Genomic DNA, 12,023 nt, shown 5'->3' with positions numbered 1-12,023 from the left:
AATATATTTAGTTAATCATGTTTTTTATTATTATGTATAGGTATGGTATATGGTTTATATTTATTTAATAGTTTATATAATTTTTATTAAAAACAGCTTTTATTTATAAGTATGTTATTTTAACCCCTAAGCTATCCAACACTTTCCCTACTGTTGCACTCTCTGGAGTTGGAATAGTAATTGTTACTCCTACGCTATCCAAAGCTTTCCCTACTGTTGCACTCTCTGGAGTTGGAATAGTAATTTTTACCCCTACGCTATCCAACGCTTTCCCTACTGTTGCACTCTCTGGAGTGGGAATAGTAATTTGTATCCCTACGCTATCCAACGCTTTTCCTACTGTTCCACTCTCTGGAGTTGGAATAGTAATTGTTACTCCTGCGCTATCCAAAGCTTTCCCTACTGTTGCACTCTCTGGAGTGGGAATAGTAATTTTTACCGCTACGCTATCCAACGCTTTCCCTACTGTTGCACTCTCTGGAGTGGGAATAGTAATTTTTACTCCTACGCTATCCAACGCTTTCCCTACTGTTCAACTCTCTGGAGTGGGAATAGTAATTTGTATCCCTACGCTATCCAACGCTTTCCCTACTGTTGCACTCTGTGGAGTGGGAATAGTAATTTATACTATTACGCTATCCAACGCTTTCCCTACTGTTGCACTCTCTGGAGTGGGGATAGTAATTTGTATCCCTACGCTATCCAACGCTTTCCCTACTGTTGCACTCTCTGGAGTGGGAATAGTAATTTTTACCCCTACGCTATCCAACGCTTTCCCTACTGTTGCACTCTCTGGAGTGGGAATAGTAATTTGTATCCCTAAGCTATCCAACGCTTTTCCTACTGTTCCACTCTCTGGAGTTGGAATAGTAATTGTTACTCCTACGCTATCCAAAGCTTTCCCTACTGTTGCACTCTCTGGAGTGGGAATAGTAATTTTTACCCCTACGCTATCCAACGCTTTCCCTACTGTTGCACTCTCTGGAGTGGGAATAGTAATTTTTACTCCTACGCTATCCAACGCTTTCCCTACTGTTCAACTCTCTGGAGTGGGAATAGTAATTTGTATCCCTACGCTATCCAACGCTTTCCCTACTGTTGCACTCTGTGGAGTGGGAATAGTAATTTATACTATTACGCTATCCAACGCTTTCCCTACTGTTGCACTCTCTGGAGTGGGGATAGTAATTTGTATCCCTACGCTATCCAACGCTTTCCCTACTGTTGCACTCTCTGGAGTGGGAATAGTAATTGTTACTCCTACGCTATCCAAAGCTTTCCCTACTGTTGCACTCCCTGGAGTGGGAATAGTAATTTTTACCCCTACGCTATCCAACGCTTTCCCGACTGTTGCACTCTCTGGAGTGGGAATAGTAATTTTTACTCCTACGCTATCCAACGCTTTCCCTACTGTTCAACTCTCTGGAGTGGGAATAGTAATTTGTATCCCTACGCTATCCAACGCTTTCCCTACTGTTGCACTCTGTGGAGTGGGAATAGTAATTTATACTATTACGCTATCCAACGCTTTCCCTACTGTTGCACTCTCTGGAGTGGGGATAGTAATTTGTATCCCTACGCTATCCAACGCTTTCCCTACTGTTGCACTCTCTGGAGTGGGAATAGTAATTTTTACTCCTACGCTATCCAACGCTTTCCCTACTGTTGCACTCTGTGGAGTGGGAATAGTAATTCATACTCCTATGCTATCCAACGCTTTCCCTACTGTTGCACTCTCTGGAGTGGGAATAGTCATTTTTACCCCTACGCTATCCAAAGCTTTCCCTACTGTTGCACTCTCTGGAGTGGGAATAGTAATTTTTACCCCTACGCTATCCAACGCTTTCCCTACTGTTGCACTCTCTGGAGTGGGAATAGTAATTTTTACTCCTACGCTATCCAACGCTTTCCCTACTGATGCACTCTCTGGAGTGGGAATAGTAATTTTTACTCCTATGCTATCCAACGCTTTCCCTACTGTTGCATTCTCTGGAGTGGGAATAGTAATTTTTACCCCTACGCTAACCAACGCTTTCCCTACTGTTGCACTCTCTGGAGTGGGAATAGTAATTTTTACTCCTACGCTCTCCAACGCTTTCCCTACTGTTGCACTCTCTGGAGTGGGAATAGTAATTTTTACTCCTACGCTATCCAACGCTTTCCCTACTGTTGCACTCTCTGGAGTGGGAATAGTAATTTTTACCCCTACGCTATCCAAAGCTTTCCCTACTGTTGCACTCTCTGGAGTGGGAATAGTCATTTTTACCCCTATGCTATCCAACGCTTTCCCTACTGTTGCACTCTCTGGAGTGGGAATAGTCATTTTTACCCCTACGCTATCCAACGCTTTCCCTACTGTTGCACTCTCTGGAGTGGGAATAGTAATTTTTACTCATACGCTATCCAACGCTTTCCCTACTGTTGCACTCTCTGGAGTGGGAATAGTAATTTTTACTCCTACGCTATCCAACGCTTTCCCTACTGTTGCACTCTCTGGATTGGGAATAGTAATTTTTACCCCTACGCTATCCAAAGCTTTCCCTACTGTTGCACTCTCTGGAGTGGGAATAGTAATTTTTACCCCTACGCTATCCAACGCTTTCTCTACTGTTGCACTCTCTGGAGTGGGAATAGTAAATATTACCCTTATGCTATTCAACGTTTTATATAATTAATTGTAAAAATATTAAAAGTATATTTCTTTTTTTATGTATTTTACATTGTATTTATGTTATTGTTTTATGTTTGTAAATGTATTTGTAATTTAGAATATATTGTATTAATTTATAAATTAGTAAAATAATTATTACAACTTATTGTTCAGTACATATATATTATATAATTACTGTATATATTTAATTAATGTATTTTAATTATATATGTATTATTTATTTATTTTAAACATTATTAGATACTTTTAACTATGTAGATGTTATTTATTAGTGTTATTTACTTTATTTTACATTTATATATTAAAAAAAAAAAACGATATTTTTACATCGATATTTTTAACATCTATATTATTTTTTCGATATTTTTGTACTTACCATATTGTAGATAGGATGTCGATATTCTTGCCCTCGATATTTTAGACTCGATATTTGTAGGTCGATATTTTGGAGGTCGAAATTTTGTCAGTGATCCAAACTAAGCACCCCCAGAGGACTAAGTTCCAAACCTTTAGTGCAATAAGTCTTCAGTGCAGTTGGAAGCTTATGACGCTCCCTCTTACCTCTATCCACCTCCCCCCCTCCCACCCCGCCATTGGTGATCTGGTAGACGTGCACAGAGCGTGTGGTAGGAGACATTATCCTTCCTGACAGGAATACCGCGTCATTATTACTCTACAGGGACGTAGGCTGCTCACCATCATCACTATCGGTGTCACTGGGTGTGTTGTGATCGCGCGGGGCCTGTGCCCACGCCTGTGCTGATTCTAGCGACTTTTCATTCGGCTGCCGCCTTGCCAGCTGATATCTCAAGGTGCTCTCGCCCTCAGCCCATTTAGTGCCTGTCGGACCAACCCGTGCCTTCCAGTGTCTGGTTATTTCCCGCTTCGCCAGGAGTAGCCCCATGTCGATAAATTTACTAGTAACTCTGTTTTTGGGGGTATGCAGAAACCAGTGCAAGATCCCCACCGCGGCGTCAAACTGTAGGGACCTTTCAGTGACCCTGTTAAGGGTGTCCCCTATCAGCGTCCAATATGAGGACAAAGCGGAGCAGGACCATAACATGTGAATGAGGTCAGCCCCAAGCGTCCGGCATCTAGGGCAGGCCGCCGTGTCCGAGGCGAAGTATTTCTGTATTTTCTCCGGGGTCAGGTAGGTGCGATGCAGTATGTAAAAGTGAACCAATTGGAATCGAGCGTTACGCGTGCTCTTCCAGGCCCGGCGCATCAGCTGGGCCCACGTGGTCTCCGGGATGTCCTTCCCTATGTCTGCCTTCCATCGGGTTCTGAGTGTGTCCAGTTCGGTTAGCCGCTCGTTGACCATCCTGGAGTACAAGCACGTTACGGCTTTGACCGCCCCCCCGCCATCATGACATATTGACACGCCGCTGACGTCTGTGGTTCCTCAAAACCATTCTGCCAGTGCGCTTGGAGTGCCCTCGTGACCGCCGCATGAAGCAAGAAGTCGCCCCGGGGGATGTCAAAGCGGTCTTGAATCGCCTGGAAAGGCATCAGCACTCCATCCTCATAAAGGTCCCCTATGAGCTGTATCCCCGCGTCCTCCCAATCCCGTAGCTGCGACCAGTCGCCCCATGCGGCAATGCAGTGAGCATCCCTAGTGGGATTTCCGGGGCATAAGGGTGTTTCATTCCCGACTTGCGGTGCACCCGGTTCCAGCACGATCGTATAGTGCGTTCTTCCTGTGTGAGGTCCCTCAGAGCCAGCCTCTGCTGTAGTGCAATATAGGATAGAACGTGTCTGGGTATGCCCAGCCCCCGCTCCTCCTCTGGGCCTTGAAACTCCCGTGCTATCTCCTGAGTGTAGGTCTGCAGTTGGGCAGCCAAGTAATACGTTTCAAAGTCGGGTACAGCCAACCCCCCTCTGCTTTAGGTCTCATTAGGGTCTTAAGCGCCACTCTGCGGCGGCCCGATCCCCAAAGGAACGCCACGAGCAAAGAGTTCAAGTTCCAGAAGATGGTCGGCAGTATCCTGACCGGAAGCGTCCTGAAGAAATATACTAGCCGAGGAAGCGCTGCCATCTTCAGCAGTGCAATACGTCCTGCCACCGATAGTGGCAGGGTGGCCCAGAAGGACATGCTACCCTTTAATGCCCGGACGCATCGCGAAATGTTGCCCTCGAGGATGTCAGCAGGGCTATGATAAATGTATACCCCCAGATACTTAAGGCAGCTAGGCGCCCATCTGATCGCCCTGGGAGTGTCGGGTTGGGGCTCTCTCCCTCGAACCGGGAACAGGCAAGTTTACGCCCAATTCACCCTGAGGCCCGACATCTCACCGAAAGCCGTGAGCACTGTGTCGGCCCCGGCCAAGGCTCCTCCAGCATCCTCTAGGAAAAGCAACAGGTCGTCAGCATAAAGGGAAATGTACTGCTGCCCCGACAAGGTCCGCAATCTCCTGTAATAGGCCCCGGTGCAAATAGACAGCGCCAGGGGCTCCACCGCAAGCGCAAAGAGCAGTGGGGACAGTGAGCATCCCTGCCTCGTGCCTCATTCCACTGGGTATTGTTGGGAAACCAGCGGGCCTGATCGTACTCTAGCCATCGCCGAGGCGTATAGCACCGCGGTCCATCGCAGGAACCCCTCCCCCAGGCCGAAGCAGCCAAGCACTCTACGGAGGTATTCCCATTCTAAGCTGTCAAAAGCCTTCTCTAGGTCAATCGAGAGGATCATGGGATGGGGGGCCTCAGCGTGGTCCTCCTCCAACAGGCGGAGCAGGCGGCGGATGTTCATCGTGGTATTACGCTTGGGGATGAATCCCGCCTGGTCTTTATGCACTAGGGAGCCCATGTGACCCAGCAATCTCGAGGCTAGAATGCTGCTCAAAATCTTGTAATCGACCGTAAGCATCGAAAGCGGCCTATAAGACGCCGGGTCGTTGCCTTCCTTATCGGGTTTGAGCAGGGGGACCATCAGGGCCTCACGCATCAAGCTAGGTAGGCGCCCCAGGCGCTTCGCCTCCCTGTAGACTATCAAAAGCCGTGGGGCCAGGAGGTCAATGTAGGTCGAGTAGAACTCCACTGGAAGTCCGTCCAGGCCTGGGGTCTTGTTTCGCGCCATCCTTTTTATGGCGCTGCGGATTTCCCCCAGTTCCACGTCTCTCCCCAATTCCTTCGCCTGATCAGTCTCCAGGGCGGGGATTGGTAAATCATGCAGGAAATCGTCAATAGGGGTAGTGTCCGGTGACATCCTACTTCGGTATAATCCCTCATAGTAGCGCAGAAAGCAACCAAGGATCTCGGGTTGGGTATAAACCTCAATGCCCTCCGCATCTCGCATGGCCACCGTGGGAGAGGTACGCCTCGTAGGGTTGACCAGCCAAGCCAGGTGCGCTCCTGATTTATCACGCTCAGCAAGCGACCTAGTCAGATAAGCCTTGTAGTCGAAACTACGTAGCCGTTCAACTTCCACAGCTACCGCTTCCCTCGCCGCCGAAGTCTATTGTTGAAGCTCCGGGCGGCCAGGACGGAGGAGCTCCATCTCGCGGAGTTTCTGATCAGCTTTAGCCAGGTCCTCCAGAAGGACCCGTCGCATTCCCACCTTCTTTGTTATGCAATAGCCCCTAACCACCACTTTAAATGCATCCCATTCAATGGCCCTCGCCCCAGCTGTGCCCTCGTTCTCCGGGAAATACTCGGTGATTCTGTCTTCAAGTTCACTCCGGAACACCAAATCTTCCAATATCTCGGGGCGTAGCCTCCAAGTTGGAACGCAGGGGGTACCCGGAAGCCACCTAAAGTCGGCCAATAGAGGATTGTGGTCGGAGATGTTCCTCGCCAGATACTCAGACCTCACGGCCGAGGATACCAGTTCCGTCGACCCCAACAATCCATCCAACCGCGCATGCAACTCGTGCAGGCCAGAGAAGTGGGAGTAGTCTCGGGCACGTGGGTGTTGGGCTCGCCAAATGTCCGTCAGTCCCCACTTAGTCTGCCATTCCAATCTACCCTTGGCTACCCGGTGGGTTGGTGAGTCCGGAAGGGGAGGGTGAGATCTGTCGAGATCGATGTCCACCACCGAGTTGAAGTCTCCCCCGATCAAAAGAGGTCCCGATAAGTAATGAGCCAAAGAGCCCCACAGTGCATCCAAGAAGGCGAGCTGGTCCACGTTAGGCACATAAATGCAGCAAATGTTCAGAACCTTTCCCCCCAGTTTGCCAGCAATGGCCACAAACCTCCCCTCCGGATCCACAGTGTGTTTAGTTACCAGCAGAGGAACCCCGGCCCGCACCCAGATCAGCGCGCCCCTAGCATAAGCTGAGTATGTGGTGTTGTATACCTGCCCTCTCCACCTATTCTGCAACGCCAATCCCTCTGGCTTGGTAAGGTGTGTCTCCTGTAGCAGCGCAATCTGTATGCCTCTGCATACCAGGTAAGCGTGGACCTTATGTCGCCTGGACATGGAATGCAGGCCTCGTACATTCCAGGTGATGCACTTCAAGGTGGATAGATCAGCCACTGTCCCATGGTATCTCATCAAGTCTTCCCCAGCAAAGCTCAAGTACAGTTAAGCACAGTGTAAGCCCCGCACCGATGGCGAGTCCTCCCCCCAACAACAACAAATCATCCCCCGAACACTTTCCCCCCCCCACCCTCCCCAGAACAGGTCCCAAATAGTACCATCTAGTTCCCATCCAAACTGTGCCCACAAAAAAACCCAAACTAACCTGATGGTAGCCACCGCAGGTGTGCCTTAAGGGCAAAGTGGGGGCTGAGCGTCGACAGGGGGTCTCCGCACCTCAAAGCTACCGAAGTGCGATCGAGCCCTGAGTTATGAGGGCAGGAAGAGGGTGTGACCCCAACCCACCTAATAATCCGTTATCCAACAGTTCCCACAAAGATTCCCCCTCCCCCTACCCCCCCCCCCCAAATGGAACCGGCTCACCCGGAATCATCCCTGTCCATCAAGCAGGCCCTCTGCCATTGCCATCTCTGGGGTTATCACAGGGAGGTTCACGCTATCAGTCTCAGAGTCCTCCGTGTCGTGTGGCCTCCACCCCCGCCTGGCTCCGAGTCTTCAATTATGGGTCCGCCATGGGAGCCTGACATACTGGATACCATCTCCAACACCCCCCGCCGTTCCGCTGTAGTCTCCACTGTCGAGGGTCGGCCAGGTCTACCTCGGCGATTCCGGATCCTTTTAGACCTCCGTTGTAGGCCTATCTCCGAGGAGGTCTGGAAGGAGGACCCAAAGCCATCTTTGCGAGCTCTGTATAGTTCAAGCCAACTGCACGCGTCCTCCGGGGTATCGAAGAATTTGGTCGTGCCGTCCAGGATGATGCGGAGCCTTGCCGGAAATAGCAATGAATACTGGATGCTCTCTCTCCTCAGTTCTCGCTTGATCGCTAAGAAGGAGGCCCGTCTCCGCTGGGTCTCATAGGTGTAATCTGGAAAAATGTTCACTCGACTGTTTGCCACCTGGTATGGCCCATTTTGTCTGGCGGCATTGAGAAGTAAATCCCTGTCGCGGAAATGTAGTAGCCGCGCCACCACCAGGCGTGGGGGTCGGCCCTGTTGCGGCGGTCTGGCCGGCACCCTGTGCGCCCGTTCCTGAGTGTAGAAGGAGGAAAGCCCCTTGGGCGTCACCACGGTCCTAAGCCAATCCTCCAGATAGGCCACGATGTCACCACCTTCCATTTTTTCCGGTAGGCCCACCACACGGATGTTATTCCTTCTATTGCGCCCTTCCGCATTTTCCGCCCTTCTTTCCAGAGCATCTATGCGGGTCAGAGCGTCCTTCATGGCGGCGGCTAAAGTTTTTTGTGCGGGTTCTAAGATTCCCACCGAGCTCTCCACTTCCTTGACTCTGTCCGAGAGCTTACCGTGGTCCGCCCTGAGCAAGCCCAGGCTCGTCGCGACCTGGGCAATGTCTTGTTGGAGGGCCAATCGTGTATCAGTGATCGCCGCCAAGATCCTGCTGAGTTGTTGTTGAAGGTGTGAGCTCCCCGACCTCTCCGGATCCAATCGATCGTCTTTATCAGGCACCTCCACATCCGAGGCGGCCTAAGTGCCACCCTTAGTACTCTTCGGCTTCACCATAGCGGCCGTGGTCTCCAGTGGAGGACCCGGTGGACGCCCAGTCGAGGGAGGGTCAATCAGTGTGCCTCCGGTTGTCGTCGAAATATCCGTGCCGATGCGGACCGCTGGTCGGACCCCGGTGTAGTAGTAGGAGATATCTCAACTATTCGTATACCAATTGCACAGAGTTGGGTGTTCTCCCAAAGGGGTTTGTCCGTCCGCCGAGAATGTAGGAAGCCAGTAATAATGCCAGTGGGACTTTGCAGGCTCGGCGAGGTCGCCGGGATCAGGCAGCAATGGCGTCCGTTGTTGATTCCATATGGCGCGAGCATCCAACAAACTCTTTCCTCTGCCAGTCCACGGAGGCAACAGGTCGGGCGGGGGCCAGCGGCCCCTCTCTTGGAAGCAAAAGGGCGGGAGGGGGCGGGGGAGGGGTCACTACTGGGCAGTAGCGCCGGGGTCTACAATCTCCTCGAGGCACCGTCGCCTCCGCCACCAGCTACAGGCCTTGCCGACCACCAGGTGATTACTCCGAGCTCCGTCCAGCCACTCTCGCTGTCCCTCAGTTCCCGCATTGGGCTCAAATCTCTCCCCGTGTGGTGCAAGTGGACACACACGCTGCCGATTCCGAGGACCAAGATGGTGTAGGTCCGTGTCGTTCCGAGCAGGATGACGTGTCCGACCGCTCCCGCTTCCCCTCGAGGCTTCGTGGCGCAGTTAGGGCTCGGCCGAGCAGCGGTCCCGATGGGCACCGCTTCGAAAGTTCACAGGTGTCTCCAGTCGCCCAGGCAGTCGGCACTGGCGTCGCCCCTCTAGAGGGGAAAGGAATAAGAAGGTGTCGCCGAAGGCACCGGTCCTCTTAGGCCGCTTCAGGACCATGGAGATGGAGCGGGCGCCATCTTGAGCTCCGCTCTGCTCGCCCCGTGGGTTTTCGTTCGCCTCAAACGGGTCTCGCTACAGGTCTCCAAAGTCGCCTCCCGGTTCAGCACCCACAGCGCTCAACGATCTGGGCGTCGGGGCGCCCGTGTCGCCTGGGAATCAGGATTAATGGCGGCTCGATCGCGGAGCCGAGCGCTCAGGCGACCTCCCCCATCGGTGCTCAAGCCACCCCCCGAAACAGTTTAATCCCATATCAATGTATTTCTGAACTTTGACTCTAAATGTTACTAATCAGCATTAAGAAGAGAAGATCAAAGTTCAGAGTTTGAAACCTATTGGATTATGTTACTGTACTGGATAATCAATATCCCATGTTATTCTCCAAGGGATTAATTTCACAGTGCATTTAATGGTTACTGTACACAATCTCATGAGCCGGCCGTATTGTTACTCAATTAGGCCTCAGTTTAAGCAATTCAGTGGTAAATTCAAAGGCTCCATTACCAATGCTGGCCCACCAAGTTCCTGCCATGTTTCAGTCAGATGGCTGTATTTGCTTGTGCCAGTATTTTGGACAGACAAGTGATGAGGGATGGATAGGCCTCACCAGCGCTACTCCCCTGTGTCATGCGCAATTGTGTCATGCCAAAGGGTTGTATGTTAGAATACTGATAAAAATATCATCTAACATAACTATTGTGGCAAAATATAATTTACAACAATACTGCTCCTCTGGTTGTAAATATTCTGTTATTAATTCCAAAGGGACAATATTTATGCAAACAATATGTAGGACCCAATATTTTCAGAAAAAGGTTGGGCTATGATAATCTGATTAAGAAGGAATGTACGTAGATCTAGAATTACATTCGCCCAGGGTATACAAGTGGTGCCTGGTAATAGGGAAATTCTTTGTATTTCCCTGGCCTTACCATCCTTTCACTGCAACAAAGGGAAACACCAGGATTATCTTGTTACCTGTAGTTCTTCTGTACCGTATGGAATATAGGGCCATATGTATGAAGGCAATTTTGGAATCGCAAATGCCGAAATTCGCAGAATTTCAGCGTTTGCGATCGCAAAATAGCTAACTGGTACGTATGAAATCAAAACAGCCTTGCAAAATAAGGAATTGCAAATTTGCGATTCCCTATTTTGCGATTGCATTTAAGGAATCGCAAATTGCGATTCCTTAAATGCAATGTATGAGACCCAGAAAAAGTGCAATTTGGCCATAAAGAATCTCAAATTACCACCAACTTCAAGTTGGTGGTAATTTGCGATTCCTTTGAAAAATGCACTTTTTTGCATTTTTCAAAGTGCCATGTGACGCACATACATGCCACCACATTGCTGTCCATAGGCCTCGAATTAATTGTAATTAGTCATTTTGATTTTTGCTCCATCCTAGTTTCATGGCATACCAATGCCATTTTTTCCCCTTTGGTTAACTTGGTCAAGATGTGGTCGAGCCTGGGACTCACAGGTCAAACTGACGGAGGGCAGCCGAGCAAAGATTCTACAGGGCCCTCCACCCAGGTGGATCATGGGGCATGGTACTGCTACTGAAAAAATAATGTGGGTACAGCGTTAACCGTATGTATAAGTAAATTGCGCATACAATAGGTGTGCTTTCTGCATTTCTTTATTCACCTTAAAATTAGGTTTGTTCACAGGAGTGGTACACTTGGGACTGGCCCCCATGTTGTCCTGAAGAAGAGGTGTAGAGGACACCTCGAAACATGTCGACAGAATATTAGGGATAATAACCACATAACATTTATTTTTCCTTTTATCTACCCCTTTTTATCCTACCAACTAGGAGCAGGAATAAAGCTTTAGCTTACTGGTTAGGTATTTTTAACCAACACAAAACACCACTCTCCACACACTGCACTACACATAGATTCACAAAACCAGTCTTCCTACGTATCCCTCGCAAGTTGTAGCAAGCCCCAAACAGTAGATGCTTGGGATGGCCCCAATGATGAAGCATGTCGCCTAGGGTCAACCCTGGGTAAGTGAGGGGACTCAAGAAAAGACATTCTCTTTTCTTATGAGGCGCACCCATCTTGGGTAGACCTACAATCTCTCCCTGGCTAAGTTCCTAAGATCCATCACCAATGGATTTTTGTGTTGTACTAACTTGGGAAGTACGCAGCACCCCATTGAAGATAGCCCCTGTATATACACTCCGGCATTCGAGACTCAGTCTAGCTATGTCGTCCTGGAGTTACCGGCTTCCAGGTACGTGAGACCAGTCTCAGCTTTTTAATGCCACATGTCCCGCTTACTGGTTATCCCTGCGGTAGCAGATTTCCGGGTAGGTCGCTCGCCAAACGCACTGTGAGTACGCTCTCAAATTGACTGGCCTCCAAATGATATGCTACCACCCGACAACACATGGCAGTTCTTGGAGGTACCTGGTTTGTTTGTTTGTTTT

The sequence above is a fragment of the Lissotriton vulgaris genome, chromosome 9 (assembly GCF_964263255.1).
Source record: "Lissotriton vulgaris chromosome 9, aLisVul1.2, whole genome shotgun sequence".
NCBI lineage: Eukaryota > Metazoa > Chordata > Amphibia > Caudata > Salamandridae > Lissotriton > Lissotriton vulgaris.
This window is presented reverse-complemented; position numbering follows the sequence as displayed.